Source organism: Fukomys damarensis, unplaced genomic scaffold (genome assembly GCF_012274545.1).
Source record: "Fukomys damarensis isolate Sample0158 unplaced genomic scaffold, DMR_v1.0_HiC HiC_scaffold_14, whole genome shotgun sequence".
NCBI lineage: Eukaryota > Metazoa > Chordata > Mammalia > Rodentia > Bathyergidae > Fukomys > Fukomys damarensis.
Genome location: NW_022900926.1, coordinates 21,259,468 through 21,283,443, shown reverse-complemented (window position 1 = coordinate 21,283,443; position 23,976 = coordinate 21,259,468). Strand labels below are relative to the sequence as shown.

The window sequence follows — 23,976 nt, the reverse complement described above, 5'->3', positions numbered from 1 at the left end:
AGCTGCATAATGAGACCTTGTCTGAAAGACAAAAAGAAAGAGAAATTCTGGCATACTTGATTTTGCTATCAATTTACCCTTTACGTATTATTTCCGTCTTTGTTTTGTTTTGCTTTGGAAACAGAGTCTTACTTTGTGGTTTAGTAGGATGTTCCTCGTCCCTACCTGAAAAGGTGAGGAGGGAATGAGACTCCTGCAGAAAGAAAACCCACCGGATGGTGCCCTGCGCAGAGGGGAGCTGGGACGCAGAGGAGGAGCTGCACAGCCAGAGTTCACCAGCCCACTCGCCCGCCTCCTCCTGACTCCCTGGGCCGTGCTTGGGTGCGTGGGCTCCTTCAGTGACGGGTCACAGGACTGCTGCAGAATGCTTTGCTTTGCTTATTTCCCGGACCACGCGAAATGCGCCCTTGGTTTTAAACCGATTTTCTGAGAAGGACCTTGGCCGAGGCACGTGGTTACAGTGCAGCACAGGCGGCAGGCGGGAATTCCCCACCCTTGGCCAGGCCGACTTCACCCTCCCCCTCCGTCTATTCCTCTCCTAAGGTCCCTGCTCCTAGCCACCCACACTTCTTTTCCTACAAAGATGTCCTGCCCCTGCCTGCTGGAAGATCTTGCTGGCCTGGCAGAGAGAGGGTTACCTCCCAGGACTCGCACAGGTTCCATGACGGGTGACTCGGGGTCCCCAGAAAAGAGTGGCAGAGGTGTCCCTTAGCAGGTCTTTCATCCCCAGCATCGTGGAGTCCTTTCAGGTACTTTCTGCCTACGGAAACCACATCCACTACCAAAGATGTTTCCGTGCTCCTCAGTGCGGTCCCGATAACGAGCTCTTTGCCAGTCTCCTTTGTGAGAGGCCCAGGGAGCACAGTGTGCTGAGGAGGGCTGAGAACTCACGGCTTCAACTGCAGAGTTCAGCCAGCCTCCAGCCGTCACTGAGCAGCCCTACATCTGTGGCTTTGATCTTTAGGGTGCGCTGTGAGCTTCCTCAGTGGGGCGCAGCTCAACGTGCCTGGCCGGGTTTTGTGCAACTGAGGAAACTGGAAGGAGAGAGCTGAAGTCACTTATTCTGGGTCAAGAGGCGTCATGTGTCAGAGGAATATGCCCTTTGCTGGTGACGAGACAATGTATAAATCACTCCAATTTAGAAACACTCCACAAGCCTAAATTAGGATAATTCTTCAGCCGCTGAGACAGCATTTCCTGAACCTCCGGGAGTTCCCTTGGACGCCCTCCATGGGTTGGAGATGAGCACCGCCTCCAGAAGACCTCTGAGACAACACGAAGTTAGGAGAGAATTTCGTGGCCCCTGGGACTTTTGTTGGTTTGCTTGTTTCTTCAGGGCTGTGTCAGTGGATGTGAGAACCGGAAGGAGATATGAGCATCCCTAGAATTCAGGGGGTGAGAAGAGAGATCTGTGAGTGACCAAGATGATTCTAGCTGGGAAACAATACAGTTACCTTTTCTGTTCGCAAGAAGATGCTTTGTTTTTGAATGTTGAGTCTTCCAGCTCCTTAGTGAATCTGAGTGGAGAAAGCTGGAGAGGATGTGCAGAAATAGCACAGACTGAGGAAGCCTACAGGAAATCTCCAGCTCCTATTCCAAGGTTGCATTTCAAACACACCTTTTGGGGCTTAGTCACTCAAGTGCTGGGCCCTGCAGGCAATTGTTCACCTCAGCCCGCGGGTTTCCTCAGTGGGGATTTCTTTTTTTGCCATTGAGAATGGTGTGTAAGAAAGCTCCAAAGCCAAAGCAGTTTCCTCACTGGGGAAATTTCATAAAGGTCCCAGCAGGGGCAGAAATGAATGAGTCTTCCAGTTTGAGGAACTGATCCTATAAGCATATAAAATAAACAGAGCGGGAAAATTTGTTTCCCAGAGCTTGATGGCAGCAACGCCAAGTCTTCCCAAAGCCTGTGTCACCAGTAAGTCCCCAGAGACTGGGCCTGTTATACCCAGAAAACATGACAAAACATTAACGGAAACCCATGCTATATCCAGCAAACTGCATTTCATAGTAATATTTTTAAACCAAAATTTAAAAATATTGGTGACACATGCATACATCTATGTAGCTATCCATACAGAATGTAGCAAAAAGCCAGGCGTGGTGGCACATGCCTGTAATCCCAGCACTCAGGAGGCTGAGGCAGGAGGATCCCTGTGAGTTCTAGATCAGCCTGGGCTACATAGTGAGTTCCAGGTCAGTCGCAATTACATACTGAGACGCTTTCTCAAAAAAATCAAAGCCAAACCAACAAACAGAATGTAGCAAAAGAATGTGGAATCAAGAGCCGGGAAATCCAGGTAGTAAAGAATCTCTTTTCCCTTTGGAAATTCTCTGAACTTCATTGTCCTATTTGTAAAATGGGATAATAATGCATTCCTTATCTGAGCTGTTACAAAGCTCAATTGAGAAAGTAAAGCCAGGCATGGTGGCACACTGGAGACTGAAGCAGGAGGATTTCCACGAGTTCGAGGCCAGACGAGGCTACCCAGACAGATCCTTTCTCAGGAGCATTTTGCTTGTTTGTTTGTTCTTTGAAACAGGGTCTTGCTATGTAGTTCAGGCTGGGTTTAAACTCACTGTGTAGTCTAGGCTGGCTTTGAACTTGTGGCAATCCTTTTGCCTCAGCCTCCTGAGTGCTAGGATTACAGGCGTGCGCCACCATGCCCAGCTTGAGACATCCTTTCGCAAAAGACCCAAAAAAAAAAAAAATCCAATAATATCCTTAGCAAAATGAAGTATAGTCTGGGATAACTCAGGTAATTAAAGCCATGGAGACAGGGCCAGGCTGCCTAGGTTCAGACTCTGGACCAAGAATGTTTTAGGAGTGGCTCCCCTGCCTGCTTTCCCATCTGTGACATGGCGAGGTTTGCTGTATTCACACAGACAATGGCCCGTGCCTATTTCTCAACAGCCAGGCTGACTTGCATCTGCCCGGAGGAATGGTTTCCCTCCTTTTCACCACTTGAAGGGGCCCCTGTCTCTTCACCCCAACCCCAGAGCCACTCACCTGCTGGTCCCTAAGGTCCCTGAGACAGCAGTGCAGCGGGTCCCCGTCTGCCCACCTGCATGGCCGCCCCATCCCCGGCACTCTGGTCCCTTGTATGTGTTGGGGGATCAGGAAAGCTTGGGTTAGAAGCCTTTAAATCCTGCCCTGATTCTAAAACATTTTGACACTTTTTTCTTTCAGGCCTTCAGAGTGTGACACATCATTAAGCTGAGGAGGTTTACACTCTCCGGCTGAATTAGTGCCCTTCTTACCAAGTGGCCACACACAGAGCCCAAAACCCTGGGCGCTTCCCCACAGTGCAAGGGAGACGCAGACACTTGAATGGAAGCAAAGCATCTTTGTGAAGTGACCCAAAAGGTGAAAGTGGTGGGGGGTGGTGACACACTCCTGATATCCCAGCACTCTGGGAGGCTGAGGCAGGAGGATCCAAGTTTGAGCCCAGCCTGGGCAGTTTAACAACTGCGTGAGACTCTGATTTGAAAATAAAACATCAAAAAGGGGCCAGGGATGTAGCCCAGTGGGACATCTTGGGATCAGTCTTAAATTAAGAAAAAAAAAAAAAAAAGACCAAAAGTGCAGAGCATACGTCCATTTCTCTTTGTAAAGGTAACATCCACTTTCCTTTGGACATAGATTTCCTTCTCTTGTACTAGAGATTGATTCTTAAATCATAGACGCAGCTCTTCTCCCTAGAGACCAACTTGACTCTGCAGAACATGCCAAAGGAAATTATTCTTCTCTGTTTCCCACGTTTATCTTTCCACCCCTAGAAACCCAAATACATTTTCCCTCTTTTTTTTTTTTTTTTTGGCTATTTGAGACAGGGTCTCACTGTGTAGTTGATACTGACCTGGAACTCACTATGTAGCCCAGGCTAGCCTTGAACTCACAGAAATCCTCCTGCCTCAGCCTTCTGAGTGCTGGGATTACAGGCGTGCGCCACCACACCCAGCTCCAAATACATTTTCCTTTACATAGTTATTTCTCTTCCAAAGGATTAGCCTTTGTTGAAGTGGTATATAAGCCTCTTATAGGTAAAATCCCCAGCTGGGGATTTAGCTCAGCAGTTTGCTGCCTGCCTTGCAACTGCAAGCTCCCAAGTTCAATCCCTGGCACCAAATAAATAAATTAATAAATAAATAAAATAAAATAAAGTGGCCTGTGTGTTTGGAAGGGGACCATGGAGGCTAAACAGCGTCCCTATTACAGATGGGCCGGGGGAAGTGGCCTGGAAGGCTCTAGCTTCTTCCCTCCTCCCTTCCTGGCCACCAGGAGTGAGCAGCTCTTCTCTGCCAGGCCCCTCGGCCTCACAGCCATGGACCCTAACTGAGAGCCAAAATAGACCTCTCTCCCTTTACAGTGTGGGTTTGGGATTTATGTCTCAGCCACAAGGAAAGTGATAAAGCGCCCAGGGCCTAGCCACTTTAAGTTTTTACTTATTATTTACTTATTATGAAACCTCTGTCTGCCCGAAAAATAAACATTTTCTCCTGTTGTTCTTTTGCTGGTTTGATATGCAAGTCCTGGACAGAGAGCCTGGGAGGCAGAAGAAAAATGTTCCCTCTCCTAGACTTGCCTCTCACCTTCAGTGCTGTTGCCAAGGAAATAACTGGCTTTTCCCACATGAGGTCTGAAGGAAGAATACTCAGAGAGGAGACGCATTCACGGAATGAGGAGTGGTTAGGGCAGGATCAAGCAGCTGACCTTGCTTGCCAAGCACTTAATGATCTTCAGTTCCCAGCCTAAAAAGGCCTGCGCCACCCTCAGAATTCCTTTCTCCTTTCGTCAAGGCCCTCCTTGCCCTCTCTCTGCTTCCTGCCAGTCTGCAGCCCCCTCCCATACATCCGGGCCCCTTCCTCCCACCGCCCTTCTCTCTGCGTTCCTGGAAAGGAGCTGTGGTTCCTATTCATAAATCACGGAGCTGCGACTTCGCGCTTGACGTCCTGGGCCTGGAGGCCGTGGTCAGCTCTGCCACACAGCCCTGCGGAGGATTCAGTGGTCTGAGATTTAGCCTCAGGGAGAAAAGGAACCAAAGTCTTCCTTCCACACAGAACCTGTAATTTGACCCCTTCTCCAAAGAGATAAAGGGATTCGGTTAGGGCTTCCTGGTCCTAGGCACACTGTACACTCACTTGACAGATGCTGGTAAAAAGTGGAGGCCCCAGAGAGACAGGAGTGTTTCGAGGAGAATCTGCGTGTGTCTTAAAACCCAGAGACAGACAGCGACACCTGAGCATCGGGACAGCCAGGAATTTCCTGAGAGGCATCAAAGAAGCTGTAAACAAAAGTCCCCGGGAAGACGGGGTGCGAGGATGCAGATAATACCGCCCTCCGAGGGGCGCACGGTTTTGGGTCACAAAGAACTTTCATTTTCACAGTCTCTTTTGATCCACACAGCCTCTGAGGCCATCGTGACATAGTTACCAAGTCTCAGTCACGGAAGACAGAATGAAAGCTGAGGGAGCCAAAGTGACTCCAAGATCACACAGCTGAAAAATGTCGAATGGGGTGGACGTCACCCCCTTCTGTGGTCTTTCTCTAGGATCTGGGTGTGGCGGCGAGAGCGAGAGCAGGGGAGTTCAGCCAACGCCCTCCTAGTGAGCTGCTTTGGCAGAGCCCCCCCAGCACCTATTAGGCGCCTTCGGTTTGCACACCCGCCCAGGTCCCACGGTGAGGCGTCCTGGGCTATTCTTGAAGGCAGGGAGGAGCCCAGGGGCTGCTGTTTTACCAGAAATCTTACCCCTGCGCGTCTCATCCAGCTTATGGCCTCCACTTCCCCTGCTGATGGAAGCTCTCTGGGAATGCGGCACACGGCCCCTGTCAGTCCTTCTTAGGTCACATTGTGTACCTACCACGGCCATGCCCCAAATTTGCCTGGACCACGAGGCTTTGTAGCCAAGAGGTAAGTGGAAAGAAGGAAGGAAACAAGCAAGTAGGAAGTTGTGTATAGAGTGGGACCATGTGGGTACACACCTATAATCCAGTACTCTGGGAGGCTGAGGCAGGAGGATCAAAAGTTCCAGCCCAGCTTAGTGACTTAGCGAGACCTTGTCTCAAAGTTTTGAAATAATAATAAAAATAAACAGGAGCTGGGGATGTAGCTCAGTGCAAAAGCCCGGGGTTCAATCCGCAGTACCACAAAAACAAAGTTGTACAGAAAGAAAAGTGACTGGAGGGTATCACAGGACATCCAATCCCACGTGCGTCCTCAGCAAAGGACAGGACAAGAGTATTTTCTGCTCTCTCTCCACGGCTCCTGGCTCAAGGTCCCACAGGACCTCCCAGGAGGAAGCGCGCCATGCCGATGAGGAAGCAGGTGCTAAAGTCCACCGCACCTGTGTGCACATCCCACCTCGAGGCCCGCTTGCTGGGATGCGCAGGGGCACGGCACGACTGGAGCGCAGTGACGCCGTGAGCTTGAGATGAGTGTGTCCCACTGTGGGAGAAGATGCCGAGCGGTGATTAGGAAGAACAGACCGTCAGGGCCCGAATCCTGGCACTGCCCCAACCCTGCACCTCGGATAAATGAATGTAGTCGTACCCCAGCATGACATGTGGAACACGGATTCTGACAGTGCTTCCCTGGGCAGGGGGGTTACGAACATTCAGTGGCCTAATGCAATCCCACCCTACACGCAGGCCCTGGCACTTGGGGGACACGCGGCAGCCTGCTGCCTCCTAGAGAGGGTGGCTCCTCATCACCATGGCAACGGCCTTGTCCCTTTCTCAATGGAGGCCACGCCCCTCACGCGTAAATCAGGGCTAGCTGACCTGCCGTGTTCGCCTTACCCGAGGCTCACTGGCCATCTGAAACGCCTCTCGTTTTCAGCGATGTCCTACACCTAGTGTGACATAGGCCTGTGCCCATTTCCGGGGTTCACCTGTCACTGGCTGCCACGCTGCTGTGGGCTCGGCATGGTTCAGCATGAGGAAGGGCGCTGAGCCACTGTGGGTGCGGGGCTCGAGGTACCGCCTCGAAGCTCAGCTCTCCTGGCCAATTAGAGCTGCAGTAACAGATGCCACGGACCAGGGGGCTAAAACAACAAACATCTATTTCCGCAGTCCTGGAGGCGGAAGAGCCAAGGTTCAGATGCAGCCCGTCCAGTGCCGGGTGAAGGCCGGCTTGCAGGTGGCTGCCTTCTTGCTGGGTCTTCCCAGGGCTGAGAGCGAAACTTCTCTTGTGGCTCCTCTTTTAAGGTTACTACTTCCCACCCAGAAGACCTGACCCCCCTCCCAAGGGCCCACTTCCAAATACCATCCCTTTGGGGATTAGTTTGTTGTTTGTTCGTTTTGAGACAGAGTCTTATTATGTAGTTGAGGCTGACCTGGAACTCACTGTGTAGCCCAGGCCAGAACTCACAGTGATCCTCCTGCCTCAGCCTGCCGAGTTCTGGGATTACAGGTGTGCGCCACCACACCCGGCAATGATTTTTTTTTTTTCTACTGTGAAATTCTATAAGGGCTTCTTGTTTCTTTTTCTTTTTTCTTTTCCAGTACCAGGACTCATGACCTTGTACTTGGCAGCCAGATGCAGTACCACTGAGCTACATCCCCAGCCTCCTCCACAAAGGCTTCTTAAACTGGAACACCTTGACAGAATCGCCCAAAGAAGGACAGTCCTGGTCACCACCCGAGACCAATGGTTCCCCTGAGGGAGGTGCAATGCCAGTTTTCTGTGAGAGGAAAAGGGGAAGATGGTTTCCAGAGAGCCGAGAGCCTTCCTGACACCATGCATGCAAATTCATCTTCATCTGCGTGGCCTAATCTTGACAGAAATTCAGACTTGTGGGGAGTATTGTTCAGTTTTCGAGAGCCCATGTAATATGAGAATCTTTTTTTTTTCTGGAATAGGAGGTAGCAGGAAAAGTTTAAGAAGGCTGAAATAGTAAACTGTCCTGTTGCGTTCTTTCTTTCATGTGCTTGTGTGTACTGCTAGGGATTGAACTCTGAGTTACATCCCCAGCCATTTATTTATTTTTTATTTTTGAGACAGGGTCTCACTGAGTCACTAAATTGCCTGCACTGGGCTCTAACTTGTAACCCTCCTGCCTCAGCCTCACAGCCTGCTGGGATAGCAAGTCCACACTACCCACAGTCAACTTTTTTATTTTTCAGTGAGGATAAGCTAGAAACCAAGGTCTGGAGAGACTGAGCCAATGTTCATTCTTAGCAGACTTCCTGAACTTATATTAAGCATATGGTTTTCAGGTAATTTTTTTATGCAGTTATCCCTAGGGGCCGATGTGGGTTTTTAGAAACCTGAAAATCCCAAAACAGAGTAATAGAGTTTCTTGACCATGACTTGGTCAAAGGCGTATTCAGGAATACACAGCGCTGTTCAAACACACCTGTGGTGTCCCACAAGTGCAGCTACCCGTGTTCAAGCAGCCTTCTCAAATCCTTTCTGGTTTCGACATTTCCTGTCTGATTTCTGCTGGTTCTGACTCCCTATGGGGATTTCAGCTCGCCAGACCTTCAGCGGCCTGTTTCGTCTCTGTTTCCCATATGTCGTGTTTCCCAACCACCGGGAGCCACCCTCCTCCCAAGGAAGAGTGAGCGATACTGCAGAAGACACAGTGAGCCCAGCGTGGTGGTCACACTGTAATGCCAGCATCGGAAGGATGAGGCAGGAGGGCTTCAAGTTTCTGCCTGGGCTGGGAAACTCTGCAACTAACTGAGACTTTGTCTCAAAATAAAACTTAGAACAAAACTGGGGATGTAGCTCAGTGCAAAAGGCCCTGGGTTCAATCCCCCCTATCACATGTGTAAGCTGTCCGTGAAGGGCAGGAGTTAGCATAAAATGTGTGGGGACAACAGGTCACCGTGGGCCTCACAGCACGTCTGAGACGCCGCTGTGTCAGCACGGGGAAGGGACCACAGCTCAGTAACCTCCCTATGCCACGCTGAGGGATACTGAGAGCCACACTGTGTGCCTGGGTCCGAGGTCTCCTGGGAAGGGGGTCCGATGCTGAGCAGTGACAGCAGGTGCCCTGAGATGCGCAGGTCCCTCCTTTGCCACCAGCACTGTGGCAGCATCACTAGGGAAAGGTGGAGGCAGAGATGGGGTGGGGTGGGGTAAACGGAAACAGGCCCTACCTGATGGGCTAGCACTCCTTTGAGTTAAAGCATGTTGTTTTATTTTGTTAGTGTTTTTGTTTTGTGTTTGGTACTGGGGATCGAACTCAGGTCCTTGGGCTTGCGAAGCAGGTGACAGCATCGCTGAGCTAAATCCCTGGTCCAAAGCATGTATTTCTTAAAGGCTGAAACCATGGCTCTTCTAGTGTTACAGATTTAACTAGCTCAAGTTATGAAGTAACTGGTAAGATGTTACGATCAGTTCAAAGGAGAATTTAAGCACACACACACACACACACACACACACACACACACACACACACACACACACACACACACACACACACACACACACACACACACACACACACACACATCCAGGAGGACTGAAATGAATAAAAAAAGTCCAGTTCCTATCCATAGACAATAATTAACTTCAGCTCCACTGAGCACGATTCCCAAGATTCATTCTCAGCAGTTTGCAAACTTCCTTGTTACTCTCAGTATTCTGCACCATAAAACATTGCAAAATAGTTCAAAGCAAGGAAAAGCAGAGGTAACCCGGAAGGGTGTTCTAGGTGGGACGGTTACTCTTTTGGCCCATTTCGAAGTCTTTCACAATCTTTCCTGATACCTGCTAATAAAAAGGAGACAGGGGGGTGGTTTTTTTCTTTTCTTGAGACAGAATCTTGCTATGTAGTTCAGCTTTGCCTTGAACTCTTTATGAAGCCCAGGCTGGCCTCAAACTCACAGCAAACCTCCTACCTCAGCCTCCCGAGTGCTAGGATTACAGGTGTGTGCTACTGTGCCCTGCCCTAAGATTGGGGACTCTTGTAAAGGTCTAAGTGACTTATAGAAACTGAAGTTAAATTTTATTTGCATATTTAGAAGTACTGTGTGCGTTTGTACCTGTGTATGAAGTTACCTACCTCCCAGCACAATGCGGCCATCTGTCCCTCATGTCTACCCGAGTTACCTATCACAGGTGCTTTGCAGAACTGAATGTGACACACAGAACCAAAGACTCTGACACCATGAAGCAATGCCATGCAGGTTCCCCAAAGCCACTGCTGCCAGGGTCTGGACTAGGACAGAGTGAAAAGATGGCCTCCACATCCTAAGCGCCAGCCTGATTTACACAGGAAGTCCAGTGCAGACCTAGGGTCCATTTAGGGGAGTGTCCTTTAGATTCCACTAGGGGTCCCTTTCCCTGGAACTCTGACTTAGGTTCCTATGGGCCAAGCCACAAGCCCAGCTGAAGAACAGGAAATGACAATTAGATCTTTACTGGACACAGCGTGTTGAAAGTTAGCAGGAAGTTCCAATCCCATCACCTGACATCTTTCCGGGGAGTTCTATGTCTCAGTCCAGGGAAACAGATCACTTCCGAGGGATGCAGCAAGGTGCTGCAATCAAGGAAACTCAAACTTCTTAGCTGCTCTGTAAAATGTGGGGATGTTAATTCCCACCATCTAACTCCCACACCAATTAGGAATGCGCTCAGTAAATAATCACCAATCTCTGGGTGCGAACTCCTCTGTCCACCACACCTGCCCTGTGGCTCGGTCTCTCGGGGTTCAGGCCAACTGCTGCTGCTGTTTTCTCCTTCCCTTTGAACAGTCTTGTTTTATTTCCTTATCAGTCATCCACACAAATTTCATATTCCAATTCTTTCTCGCTGGCTAACCAGCATAATATTATCCTCTATTTTCATACAGCTGACATTATAGTCACAATCCTGTTGGCCTATTTTCAACTTCACTAGCATAACTGCTTTGGGCTATAATTATCTCATATTTCTCTTTCACTGCATACTTATGAGTGATTTCATTCACTCCTTAGTTTTTATTATCACTTTCTTCTCGGTCCCATTCTAGGCTCAAATTTGGACTTGCCACCTCCCCCAGAGTCTGCTCCTTTTCTTTCCTAACTCTTGTAACTTCCTCCCTTTTTTCTAATCATGTCGATGGATGATTGGGACAGCATCCCGCTCTTCCACTGTGTTTGTAACTGGGGCCCTTTCCAGCTGCCCATTGTACCACAAAGACTTCGTCTTATCAGGCCATGCTAAGAAAGGGGACAGAAAGCCCTCCAGAAGTTCAAAGCTGGTGTTTAGAAGTTTTAAAAAATACAGGCATTCAATTCAACATACGAAATGATTTATTTTTAAATGTGTATTTCAAAAGGTGAACAGACCATTCCAGGAAAGGCTGAGCTCCCTTCCTACACTGCCAAGTGGGGGCTAACAGGCCACGCCATCAGTAGGAAAGGACCAACGACAGCTTCGGAGATGGTTTCTGGTTACCCCTTTGGGACAATGAAGAGCCAGTTTCTAACCAGGGCAACATCAGCTCCTGCAGTTTGTCACCTTCTTTTTCCCCATCTTGAGGAGGGGTTCCTGGGAAGAGGAGCAGGGGTGAGGGCAGACAGGTGACAAAAAGTGGCCTCCTTTATTCTATTTTGTTTTGTTTCAAGACAGGATCTCCCTCCGTAGTTCAGGCTGGCTTCAAACCCATGACAATCCTCCTGCCTCAGCCTCCTGAGTGCTGGGATTATAGGCATGCAGCACTGTGTGTGGCTATCCTTCCTTCTACATTATTGTTTCCATGGCTCTAACAGACATTTACTCCGTGATTTTCACAGGACTCAAAGAACTGAAATGAAATTTCAGTATGGGAGCACAGGATTTAAACTCATATTCCTTATCATCAGACAAATATTTATCCAATGTTGATAATGCGACGTGTGCCAAGGGCTAACGGCCGTGAACAGAACACCACGTGACGTGAATGGGGCTCCCTTGGCCACGGAAGCTGTGTTGGTTTGTGACTCTGGGAGACTTCTTGTTTAATCTGAGGATTAGCAAAATCCCTGCCTCTGTTCAGGTCCTTCAAATGAAAATGAAAAGCTCCTCTGATCTTTAATGTATTGTGTTTGCAGCCTGCTAAGTGCTGCACCACACTCCTGGGTATGCGCAGCCCCATCCGCAGCGAGGGGCTGTCCATGCGTGTGTTCCCCCACATGTTTGAGATATTAAGTTACTCGCTCGAGGACAAGGATTAGCTTTGGATTTGCTTGAAGTCTGACAGAGAGCCAAATATCTGAAATGCTTATAAAGACGTTCATGAAAATGACAGAGGGGACTTTCCTTCACGCAGCCTTGTCATTTCTCAGCCTCGCAACAGTGCGAGATGAAGAACAAAGAGTTCTATCAGTTCTCCTGACAGACTTGTGCCAACTACAGCAAAGAAACACACATCGAGACATAAATGCTCGGCTAGTTGTTGAGAGGAGCCCTTATCTGGGAAGGGAAGAGGACAATACCAATGATGAATGTGCTGAGGAAATGCATTAGATAAAGCAGATTGTCATCTTTTGTTTCAAAAGGGACAAGGTGACACGCCCCAGCGGAGTGTGTCAAGCAGCGCAGTACTTTCCTGGCCACCAGATAGGATATTAATGATCAGGACTGTTTCCAGCAAGCTGTAACCGCTGGATATTACCAAATAAAGCTGAGCTTCGTGGGGCACGTGTTGAATAATCTCTAGCATCTCAGTTGTAGCTGCTTCTTCGGGTACAATGTGGCTCTGATCACCCTTGCTGCCCGGTGACCTCCTGGAGCGTTAATAAGGCCAGCAGCATGACATCAGCCAAGGACGTGGAATGCATGGCCATCTGCCTCAAAGGAAGGAAGCCTGATCCATCAATGGCATGACCCAGACGGCATCACTCGAGTGCTACAGCAGGAAAGGAGGCTGGCAGTGAAGGGTCCCGCGCTGTCTCAGGCACAGGAAGCAGCAGCTGATGCTCACCCTGGGGCTGTCTGCTGCCTCTGTCCTCCTGACCACGCTGCTGGCTCGACCACAGTGCCTCCTGCCAAACCGGGAAGGTGACGTCACTTCCCTAGTGCTCCTGAGTGTCCCTTTCCTCCCTTCCAGTGCCCCCTAAGCAGGACTGGCTTCAAGACCAGCTTGGTGGGGCCCAACTCAAATGAAAATGCAGGGTCCTACATCTCACCAAGTCGTGAAGAATTGCAAGATGGTGCTCCAGCATTAAAGCAGGCACAGGGCCGTGTGCGATTGCACTGGTCATGCGCCACCCCAAGAGTCTGTGAAAAGCCTCTTTCTGGCTCCCTGAGAGATGTGTGTGCCCTCAGGGCCTCACACTGCCCCTCTCCCCAACTCTTCTGCCCCAGAGAGAAAACTGCTCTCTGCCTCTTCGTGACTGCACTTGTTTGGGACACGGGCTGGTGGCTAACAGTGACATAAAGAATAGTGTGGGGCTCACTGTAACTCACAGCAGAGCCGCAGACCCGAGGACCAGCTTCTACGAGAAGGTACCGAGTCTTTTCCGTCCCACTCCCAGTCCGCCTTCTCTCACTGTGGTTTGGCCGTGAGCATTGGAATGTTGATGTATACATCCACCTAACATTCACCGAGCATCTCCCGCCTGCCGGGCACGGTGCTAGGTGCTGAGGATGTGAAGATGAGAGAGGTTTGTCCCAGTCTTTGAAGAGCTTCCTTCTGAGGAGATGAGCACACTGCAGTGACTGCATAGGCAGCAAAAAAGAACCTCGGTGATTCTGGAGGATGAGTGTGGCGGGTGAGAGGGGCACAGCATGGAGACTGTTGTGTTTCCTTCGTGGCTGACCCCTCTGGCTAGAAAACACTAGGAAGGTAGCAGGAGACAGACTTGTGCAGAAACAGCGCAACTGAATTTCTTTCTAAGATGGGGTCAGGGCTGCTGTCCATCCCACTTTGATCTATGCCATTCAGTATTCTCAGCCTCATGCAGTGATGTTGCAGCCAAATTCCTGCATTTCACCTCAGCCCCTGTCCTAAGGGTACAGTGATTCTTCCTGGATTCTTCCCCATCTCCCTTTCACAACCCTGTCCTCGACACCCACGAGTCCTCTCTCTAACCAGGCCCCGATCTTCGGCTCCCTTGCGTTTCTGCAGAATTCAGTGGCAGCGAGAATCTTGCTCAGTCCATCTAGCAAAACTCCCCAAACGTCGGTGTCCGTCCTCTACCCTCACCCTTATTATTTATTGCCCTGGCCTGTCTTCAGCAAGAATTCGGTTGCACCGTCTCAGAATTCCCCTTCTCCCTGGTGTTTCCTCTTAGGAACTTTCCACACACGAACTCCCACCCTTGTCCTTGGCTCCAAGTCTCCCCCTGTCCTCGGCAGAGGCAGAGGTGAGCTAGGTCTCTCCTTGTCAGCAGGCCAGGCCCCTAGCCCGCCCACCGCTCTTTCCTAAACACAGCCTTCATTCCCATATTGGACTGGAAGACTTTCTTCTTCGGCACCTCTTCACCTGCTCCTTTCTACGTCTCTGGGGATAAGGCCCTACCATGTCCTGTCTTTGTTTTTGTTGTTGTTGCTTATTTTGGGGCTTGGGGGTGTACTGTCGTTGTCGTCGTAGTTGTTGTTGTTGAGACAAGGTCTCCCTATGTAGCCCAGGCTGGCCTTGAACTCAATCTTGGGACAATCTTCCTAACTCAGCCTCCCCAGTGCTGGAATGGCAGCCTTGAGCCACCACGCCTGGCTCCACGTGTTGTTCTGTGTCAGGGTGGGTGACTGTCCTGTGTTCCACGCATCGCCGAGTCACTCGGGTCCCCCCAGGCGTGGGCTTCTCTTTCGGTGGTCACTATGGAGCAGCAGACTTGCTTGGTCACAGGATGCTCGGGGCCACGCTCCATGGTGACAAAGGGCCCTCAATCCTGGGCGTCTTTGGGCTCCTGTCAGGGAGCTCAGGCTCCCCTCCCTCGGGACCTGATGCAGGGGCCTCAGAGCGCAGAGCTAGGTGAGGCCACATGGGGCCCACTGTCCTCAGCCTCTCCCTCCAGCACCTGCCATGTACTCTGCATCACACAGGCGGCACAGTAGGCTGGGCACTGCCTCTCTGCAAGGCCTGCGGCCTCCTACCATTCTAGAACATTCTGTGGGTCCTCAGTGCTGGGCCTCTGCCCTCACCACCCTACTCCGAGGTCCTGAGGGGCCTCTGCTCTCTCCTTGCCTCCCCTCTGCCCTTCTCCTCACATTTCCCTCGGGCTCTTCTGCTGTGAGTATGAAACTTCCACAGCTCTCATGCTGTTCCACAGATCACTGATCTAACTGATAGCTAAAACTAGTTCCCAAGAATCTCCTTTCTTCAAATCTGACATCCCTGATGCTTCTCTCTCCCTCTCTCTATTTTTTCTTTTGAATTTTTGAGACAGGGTCTCACTATGTAGTTTAGGCTGGCCTTGAACTCACCATGTAGCCCAGGCTGGCCTCAAACTTCAGGCAATCCTCCTGCCTCGGGCTCCAAAGATCTAGGATCACAGGCATGCACCACCTCAACCCGGCATCCTTACTGTCTTATAAATCTTAATATCTAAACCCAGAACTATGCAAACTGCTCCTCTGTTCCTGTTGTCTCCGTCTTCCTCTTTCCCAAGACCAGAGCTTCATGGTACAAGAGCTACTAAGGGAAAAGTCTGAATTAGTGGGAAAGGAGAACAGATGGATTAGATGCTATTGCCACGTAAGGAGTAGGAACATTAACGGATGAACACTGGCTGTCGAGAGAGAATTCAGAAGAGGAGTAACAATGAGCCCAGGCCAGAGCTCAAATTCAGTTTTGACTGGCTCAAGAAGTTGGAAACACTTAGAAACTCGGAGGTTTCATCTACAAGTCTGGCTTCTCAGCTTTTCTTACATAGTCAAGGATTTAGTCAAAGCAGATTCTCATGCCAGGAATTCAGATGGCTGGAGGTGGGAGTACGAGTTCTTTTGGGACACCATCTTGTCACCCTACCACAGTCCCAGGAAGCCCACTTCCTTCCATCCGGCACAGTCTGAACTCGCAGGCCTTGACAGATCTGAGGGACATTAAAAACATCCAGAAGAAATGCCAGGATAGGGTGGCAGAGGTCAGGTGGGGGCTCCTGTCTATTTATGGATTTATTTAGGTTTTTTTGAGACAGGGTCTCACCTTGTAGCTCAGGCTGGTCTTGAACTCGTGGCGATCCTCCTGCCGCAGTCTTGTGAGTGCTGGGATGACAGGGGTGCCCGGCTTCATGAGGTTTTAAATGAGAGAAATTTTTGGAGGATTGAAGACTCCAGGGAGCAATAAGCTAGAAAAGAAAGGGGTAAGAAAGAGGATCAGGTTTCTGGCTGCCTGACAAGGGAAACTATGAGCTAAAAGGTGAGAATCCACTTGGCCCCGTGGCGTGTGACATTTCGTGGGAGCGCGAGGCCCAGGGTGTCCTGTGGGTCCCACCATGGAGCAGACAGTGACCGAGAGCATTTGAGCCGTGGGACTGCAGTGGCTTCCCTCGTGTCACTGGGCTGGGGAGGAGGGCCGCAGTCTCCTTCTAGAGGATCTTTCTAGGTCCTTTCTGTCCCAAAGAATTGAATGAAACAGACATAAACAGTGACGCTGGGCCAAGTAAAAGTAAGAAAAAGGTAGCAAAAATATCTGTAAATACCGCGAAGACACAAGATAGCAAATGGTTCACGGCAAGGCTCCTTCTTTTGTTCTTCCATGCTGGCTGCCGTCCGGGCCATCCAGTCAAAAAACTGCTGAAGGCCTGACAAGAAGTGCACGGGCGGGACTTTGGGAATGGGTCTGCACGCGTGTGGGGACCTCTGCTCACCTTCTTCCGCAGCCAGCTTTAGCCTCAGCCAATCTTCCTGTCTCACTGTTGCCTCATTGTCCCCACACTCCAGAGCGGCCCTATCCAGCAGTGACCTGGCCAGCAAGTGTCCCTCTGCTCTGATTCCCTGTCACCACCATTCTTCAGGGCAGAGTGGCCTCCTTCATTGTAGCAACTGTCGCCAAAAGCTCACACATTGTCCCCACTCTCCAGGGCCCCATGGGGAAAGTGGCCGATCCAGCACCTCTCCTGGTAAATGGACCTCTTCCAGCTGGGCCTTGACCTGCCACACACCGGTGCTGCCCGGGAACAGCAAAGTCTCTGGAAGCTGCCAGCCCCTCGTGAGGCCAGCAGGAGTCCAGTCCCGGCCTGCAGGACAGGATGCAGTTTTCCTGCCACAGACACAAGTCTTCCTGGAGCCGTGGACTGCGTGAAGATTCAGTCCTGTTCTGGCAGCCATGTTGTGTTGCTCTTGGAGAAACAGGAGGAATAGTACGGTCGCCCCCCGCAGCAGTTCACGTCCACACAGCCCACAGGAACATGCAAGCAAGCTGGGAGTGGCACTGATTGCCTTGAGTGCAAGGCTAGAGGCAGTGGCTGCCTTGGGAGGCGGCTCCTGCATCCATCCATTCAGCAGGAAATCAGGACAGCCACTGTGAAGGGACTGCCTCGCCTCTCACGTGGCCAGCACTGCACAACTTTTGCAGAAAATGGCAATGTCGGCATCAGTATAACTTCCCATGGGTTGAAATTGCAAGAGCTTAATAGTGTTGTGTTCAGTTTGACAGGGAATACGGTGCTGTCCGCCTGCCAACCTCAAACTCTTTGGGTAAAATGGAAGTCAAACGCACGAAGGTAAATGAAAAGAAGAGCTGTTGAGTAGGGGAAACAGTTGCATGCAGAAAGACCAGTACATCTAAAAATAAGTCAATAGTAAACCACTGGTTATGTCTAACCAAGATTTCTCCAATTGTCCTCACTACGTAGAATGTCACCTACTAGCTACAGTAGTTTTCCACTTAGGAACACTGCCATTTTCTTGAAGGTGACTTGTTAAGCAGAATAACTGTGATTTAAAGCTTATAAGATAGGGCCGGGCATGGTGGCACATGCCTGTAATCCCAGCATTCAGGAGGCTGAGGCAGGAAGATCCCTGGGAGTTTGAAACCAGCCTGAGCTACATAGTGAGTTCCAGGTCAGTCTCTACATAGTGAGACCCTGTCTCAAAAAAAAAAAAAAAAAAAAGCTTACAAGATAGATACTAAATACGGTATTACTGTATTTTTTTTTAAGCCAAAGTCTCACTATGTAGCCCAGGCTGGCCTCGACCTCATAGTGATCCTCCTGCCTCAGCCTCCCAAGTACTATGATTACAGGAGTGTGCCACCACACCTGGCTTCACTTTCTCACTACTTTCCATTTAAGTCATACCTTCAGGGTTATTTTGAAAGGTTAGAAATACCTAACTTACCTATATACTGAAAAAAATAGGCTTTTCATTTTTTTCATATATGTTGTTGAACAATTAATATGTTTAAAATTTGTTATTGCATTTATCTGTTTTGCTATAGAAGGTGTCATCTTGCACAGTATTTGTAATTAAAATCAAATTATTTGCTTAAAAAATGTTTTTGTGGTTTGCAAAAAAAGTTCTGGTATTTAATAACTCTCATTAAATGATCACTGGGCAAAGCAAGACATGGTAGCACATGCCTGTGATACCAGCACTCAGGAGGCTGAGGCAGCAGGATGACCCCAAGTTCAAAGACAGCCTGAATTACACATCTAGTCCTTGTCTCAAAAACCAAAACAGGGCAGGGGATACAGCTCGGTGGCATTGCGCCTGCCTGGCAAATGCAAGGTCCTGAGTTCAATTTGGGGTGCCAGCAACTTAACAGAAGACATAGTCAGTTACTGGTATGATTACCTGTTTAATGCCTGCCACCTAACTCTTCTGGTTGAGGAGACCAGGAAACGTCTGCTCTGTCCCCACTCATATCCGCAGGGCCTTGGCTCACAGTGGGAATTCAGTGAGTATTTACTAAACTGATGAATAATGGTTTAGGTCAAGCTTTCAAAAAAAAAAATCTCTTTCAAAAACATAATATACTTCCTCTCCCACACACACAGGAGGAAGTAGTATGGGGTAAAGGCCACGAACAAGTATGTCACTGCTTGGCACTGCAGGCCCCAAGGGGCTGGGGCCTTGCGCTGAGGACAGGAGGCCAACATCTGAGGAAGCTCCCAGATGACAGGATGGGGAAACTGAGGCAGAGCTGGGGCCTTTGAGTAGAGGAGGGAGGTAGGCCCCGCGAGTAGGGGCCCGGTACCCACCATTTCCGGTAGAAGGCACGTCTCTCAGGTCTGAACACTCACACCCGCTGGATGGCACGAACTGGCCCAGGGCCAGAAGAACATCCATGTGTCTGGGGAGAGAACGCCTGCCGGAGCCCTGTAAGGTGAGCAAGTTGGACAGCTCATACAAGCCAGCTGTGATGGCAAACGCCTGTTATCCCAAGCACTGGGGAAACCAGGGCAGAGGATCCAACCCTGGGCTACTGGTGAGTTCAAGGCCAGCCTGCACTATGTAGGGAGATCCTGTCTCATAAAACCAGATAAATAAATACAAATCAAGCTGATAAGTGACCTAGTGGCCTGCTTCATAATATTTAGCATTCTTTAAAGGAGGACACCAACATTTCACTCAACAACAACATGGCATTTATAAAGTTTAGCACTGAACAAAAAAGAAATACACAAAAGACAATAGAATACGATCAACAATCAGGCAAATACTCAAGAGGTGGAAACAGCCAACATCAATGACTGAGCTAGCAGGCAAAGGTTTTGAAGTTATAATCATGCTCATGTCAAAGGAAAGACATAACAAACAGAAATAAACAGTGTAAACAGAGCAACAGGGTTAATAAAGGGCTGAAACACCACAATATACCAATGAAAAGTTCCCTTGTCAGATCATATGGCAGCTTAGGCACCAGAGCAGAAAAGATCAGCGAACTTGGAGACATAGCAATGTAAACCACCCAAGCTCAGTCAAGGAGAACCAGACTGAAAGGTCAGCAGCACCAGCATAGGTCGTCTGCCGCGTGTAACTGCAGTCTCACGGCGGGAAGGGACATAAAAGTTTTAATAGACGCACACACATACCACCCCGGTGGATGTCATTCTTCAACTGCTAAAAGCATGTGATCAAAAATTTTACAAACAGCCAGAGAAATGGGAAACAATGATAGCACATACCACAGACTTATCATCAGAAGCAAGGCGAGTTAGAAGATAAGAAATGACATCTTTAAGATGGCGAAATAAAATTCCCAATGACCAAACATTATGTGCTGTGTCTCTAGTGAAAAAAACAAGCTTTTAAAATATCTTTGAAGCAACAACAAAATGCTCCCAACAGAGATAGCACTGCTCCAAAATGTTTCCAGCAGAAGGGAAAGGCTCGTTGATAATCGGGAAGGGGAAAGGAACTGAAAATGACACACATGGAAATTATTTTCTTGCACATCAAATATTTCTTCGAAGATAATTGTTGGAAGCAAAAATCCTGACAATCTCTGGGGTGAGGCTTATAACACGTGGAAATGTAAAGTGTAGGAAGGAGGAAGTGTACAGTGAAGGTTTTACACGGAACATCAAATGGTGTTGTATTTGACGATAGATCGTGGTGAATTAAAGTTTCAGTTGCAAAAACTTAAAGAAATGCAGAGACCAAGCCAACTGTAGAAATGGAAGACCTAATCCAAAAAGACAGCAAGAGGAGGTTAACAAAGAGCAGAGGAGGCAGATAGAAAGGCAAGTACGTCAGAAGTTACATTAAATGTAAATGGCCTCTACTTTTCATTTGGGTTTCACATTTCCACACTCACACCTCCATCAAAAGGCAAAGATTGTGAATCTGTATGAAAAGCAAGACCCAGTCCACAAGGACATGTTTAGGTTAAAAGTAGGGGCCCACGGCCAGGAAAGAAAAAGGGCCTCATTAGGCTCTATTGAAAAATGAACAAAAAAGAACAACAACAAAAAAGAAATGAACAGCTAGAGATTTCAACGCTTCTCCTTTACTACTTGATAGATGGGAAAAAAACAATAGAAACCAGTAAATACCTAGAGACCGTTCCCACTCCACCCCCAAACTCGGCCTCACAGAAGGCTGCACCTAGTAACAGCAGGACAGGTGCTGTTTGCATGTGAAGTGGGCACCTGCTAACATCGGCCATATGGCAGCCAAATGCTCTCAACACACTAAAGCCCTGCAGCCCTAGAGTCTGTCCTCTGCCCAGAGTGGAATTAACATATATGTAACAATAGAGTGATAGCTGAAAAAAAAATCTCCAAATATTTGAAAATTAAGCAACACACTTCTAAATAAGTCGTTACGCTAAAGAATTAGAAAGTGCTGAGTGTGATGGCGCACGCCTGTAATCCCAGCACTCTGGGAGGCTGAGGCAGAAGGATCACCTCAAGTGCAAAGCCATCCTGGCCTACACAGTGAAATCCTGTCTCAAAAAAAACCCAATAAATAAATAAATAAATAAATATTTGAAAATTAAAAAGGGCTGGGGATGTAGTTCAGTGCAAAAGTCTTGGGTTCGATCCTCAGTACTACAAAAAAAAAAGGGGGGGGAGAAAGAAGTCAAATTAAATTAAATGACCCAGTATTCTTATTCCTATTTGCTACTCTTATGTTCACAGAAGCTTCAACAAACTGAAAATAAGATGAATATTAATCAAGAGGTGAATGGAAAAATAAATGCAGTGCATCCTTCCAATGGTATATACTACTTTGCAATAAGAAGGAATGAATTACTAACTTACACCACAGCATAGGTCTTACCTCTTGAAAGCGTTATGCTGTGTAAAAGAAGTCAGAATTGAAAGGTACCTGCTGAGAGAACATGCTGGCACAGGACTGACCCCAGGGCTTTGGAAGGCTGAGGCAGAAGGGTCCCAAATTCAATCCCAGCCTGGGCAACTTCGTGACTTAGTGGGCCTCCAGCTCAAAATAAAAAAGGAAGAAAGGGCCAAGGACGTAGTGTGAGGCCGTGGGGTCCCCCCCAAAACACAATACACAGTGATGTGCTGCATAATTCCATGTGGGTGAAGAGCTAGACTGAGGACATCAAATACATTGACCAAAAGCAGTCAGGGGCCACCTGTCCCCGGGGTGTGGCTGCTCTTCAGGGCCATGCCATACATCGAGCACACGTGCATCTTACTGCAAAGAAAGTGATAATCACGAGGAAGGCTCAGTGTTGGTGCAAAGGATGTGTCACTCATGTAACGGCACTCTGGGCACCAGGGTGTGCAAAGACACATCCGCCAAAGGCACCCTGGTGTTCGCACGTAAGCACCTGGGAACATCTCCACTCTCAAGGTGGACTCTGCACAGAGCAAGCCGCCCGGGATTTAGCTCAGCGCTGCCACCGCCTGCCTGGCAAGCACAAGGACCTGAGTTCCATTCCCAGTACCAATAAAATAAAATAAAATAAAATCTTGCTTCATGTGCCAATTCCTTATTTAGGTGGCTAGGCAATTGTTAACCTACAATTTCACTAACCAGAAGCTAGCATAGGCCCATATAAAAATGTATTTGAGTCCACCAAGCATCTATCATCAAAATGGTTCCGTGGTATGTTTGTAATCCTGCTACTAGGGAGGCTGAAGCAGGAGGATCTTGAGTCAGTGGCCAACCTGGGCATCTTAGCGAGTGAGAGCAGGTCTTAAAATAAAAAATGAAAAAGGGCTGTCGGTATAGCTCAGTGTTAAAGCAGCCTTGATTCCATCCTAAAAATAAGTGTCCAGATCTTGTTCTATTTAGTAGGCATTACAGAATATTCTTGAAAATTCTTCTTTTTATTTACAAAGATACAGGACCTTATTATCATAGCTGAGAGGTGAAACCATAATCTTGGCCTCTGCCAGTGATCTTTCCAAAATCCACAGAGTAGAAAACTCACCTCCATCCTGAGAGGAAATAAAGGGACCCAACCTCTCTGGCATAAAACAATCGGCAAAGCGGCCTGATTCTCTGGGACAGGAGCTCAGTCTCACGAGCAGATGACGCTGCCAGGAGCCAGGATGATTTAGTCCCACAGGATGAGGAGTCCCTGGGGCAGATGGGTCAGAACCGCCCTAAACCAGCATGGGCTGGGCTAAGCGCTCCGCACTGACTGAGGCTGCGCTGTTATCACTGCTTTTCGGACTGAAAACGGGCCGCCACCGGTCCTCAGGGCACCGTTAGTAGTGTCACACACGGCGTTAACAACAGTTGATACCCCCCGATGAAGTGCAGCTGTTAGAAAAGTTCTGAGACAATCAACCGAGATCTTGGACATGTTCGAATCTCGTTTTCAGGTTTAAATTTTCGTTTGAGTTTTTGAGAGAGTCCTTCTGCCTACTTCAGGCTGGCCTTGAACTCGCAGTGACTCTCTCCTGCCTGAGTGCTGGGATTACAGGTTTTTGCCACCATGCCTGGCCTCATTTGTTGCTATTGTTGTTGTTTCCGGGTGGTTTTTTTTTTTTTTTTTTTTTTTTTGAGACAGGATCTCACTATGTACTTCTGACTGGCCTTGTAGTCACTGTGTAGTGTAGTCCGGCCTCGAACTCATGGTGATCCTCCTGCCTCAGCCTCCCCAGTACAGGGGTCACAGGCATACGCCACCATGTCCAGATGTCGTTGTTTTCAGTTTCCATCCGAAGGTAGACCTGGTACCTGCTGCCAAGGCTGAGAATGAAACAACTGAGCCTAGCACCTCTGCATCCTACACGGCGAAAGGACACAACTCGGGAAGAAGCGCACCTTTCTGGGGGGCCGAAGGCCCGATCTAGGAAGAGGAAGCTCCTCTCACACCAGACTCCGCAGAATCTCTTCCTGTCGTGGTGAGGGTTTGGTTATTGCTAACGAATTCACCCGCAGCAGAAGCGCCAGGGCTGAGGGCCCGCAGGCCGCAGGGTATTTCCAGCCCGCTGTGCCCTGGTCTCGGAGGAAGCCGTCTTCTCGCGATACCCGAGAAGGGTAGGGGTGCACAGGCGGCGAGAGAGGCTTGGAGAAGAGCCCACCGCTCCTCACAGGCAGATGTGACCTCGGCGGTGTCCCAAAGCTGGCTGTACTGGGGATTCTGACCCCCAGCAGGACCACAGAGGAAACATGTAGGAAGGCAAGAGGCTGATTTGGGTTTTGTTTCTTGGTTTCTGTTTTTGGTTTTTGAGACAGGGTCTGCAGT

The 23,976-nt window shown here is 49.0% G+C and overlaps 1 long non-coding RNA gene across 2 annotated transcripts; it reads right to left on the bottom strand.

Annotated features, from left to right (window-relative positions):
• On the bottom strand, positions 1-23,717 carry LOC104863897. Of its 2 annotated transcripts, none has more exons than XR_780714.1 (4): positions 23,553-23,717; positions 19,061-19,178; positions 16,063-16,204; positions 1-1,381 (listed from the first exon to the last, which is right to left on the bottom strand). It is a non-coding gene; the product is annotated as an uncharacterized LOC104863897 (long non-coding RNA). The 2 variants fall into 2 exon arrangements; XR_780715.2 differs by lacking the exon at positions 23,553-23,717 and adding an exon at positions 22,711-23,141.
• Positions 23,718-23,976: the final 259 nt, after the last annotated feature.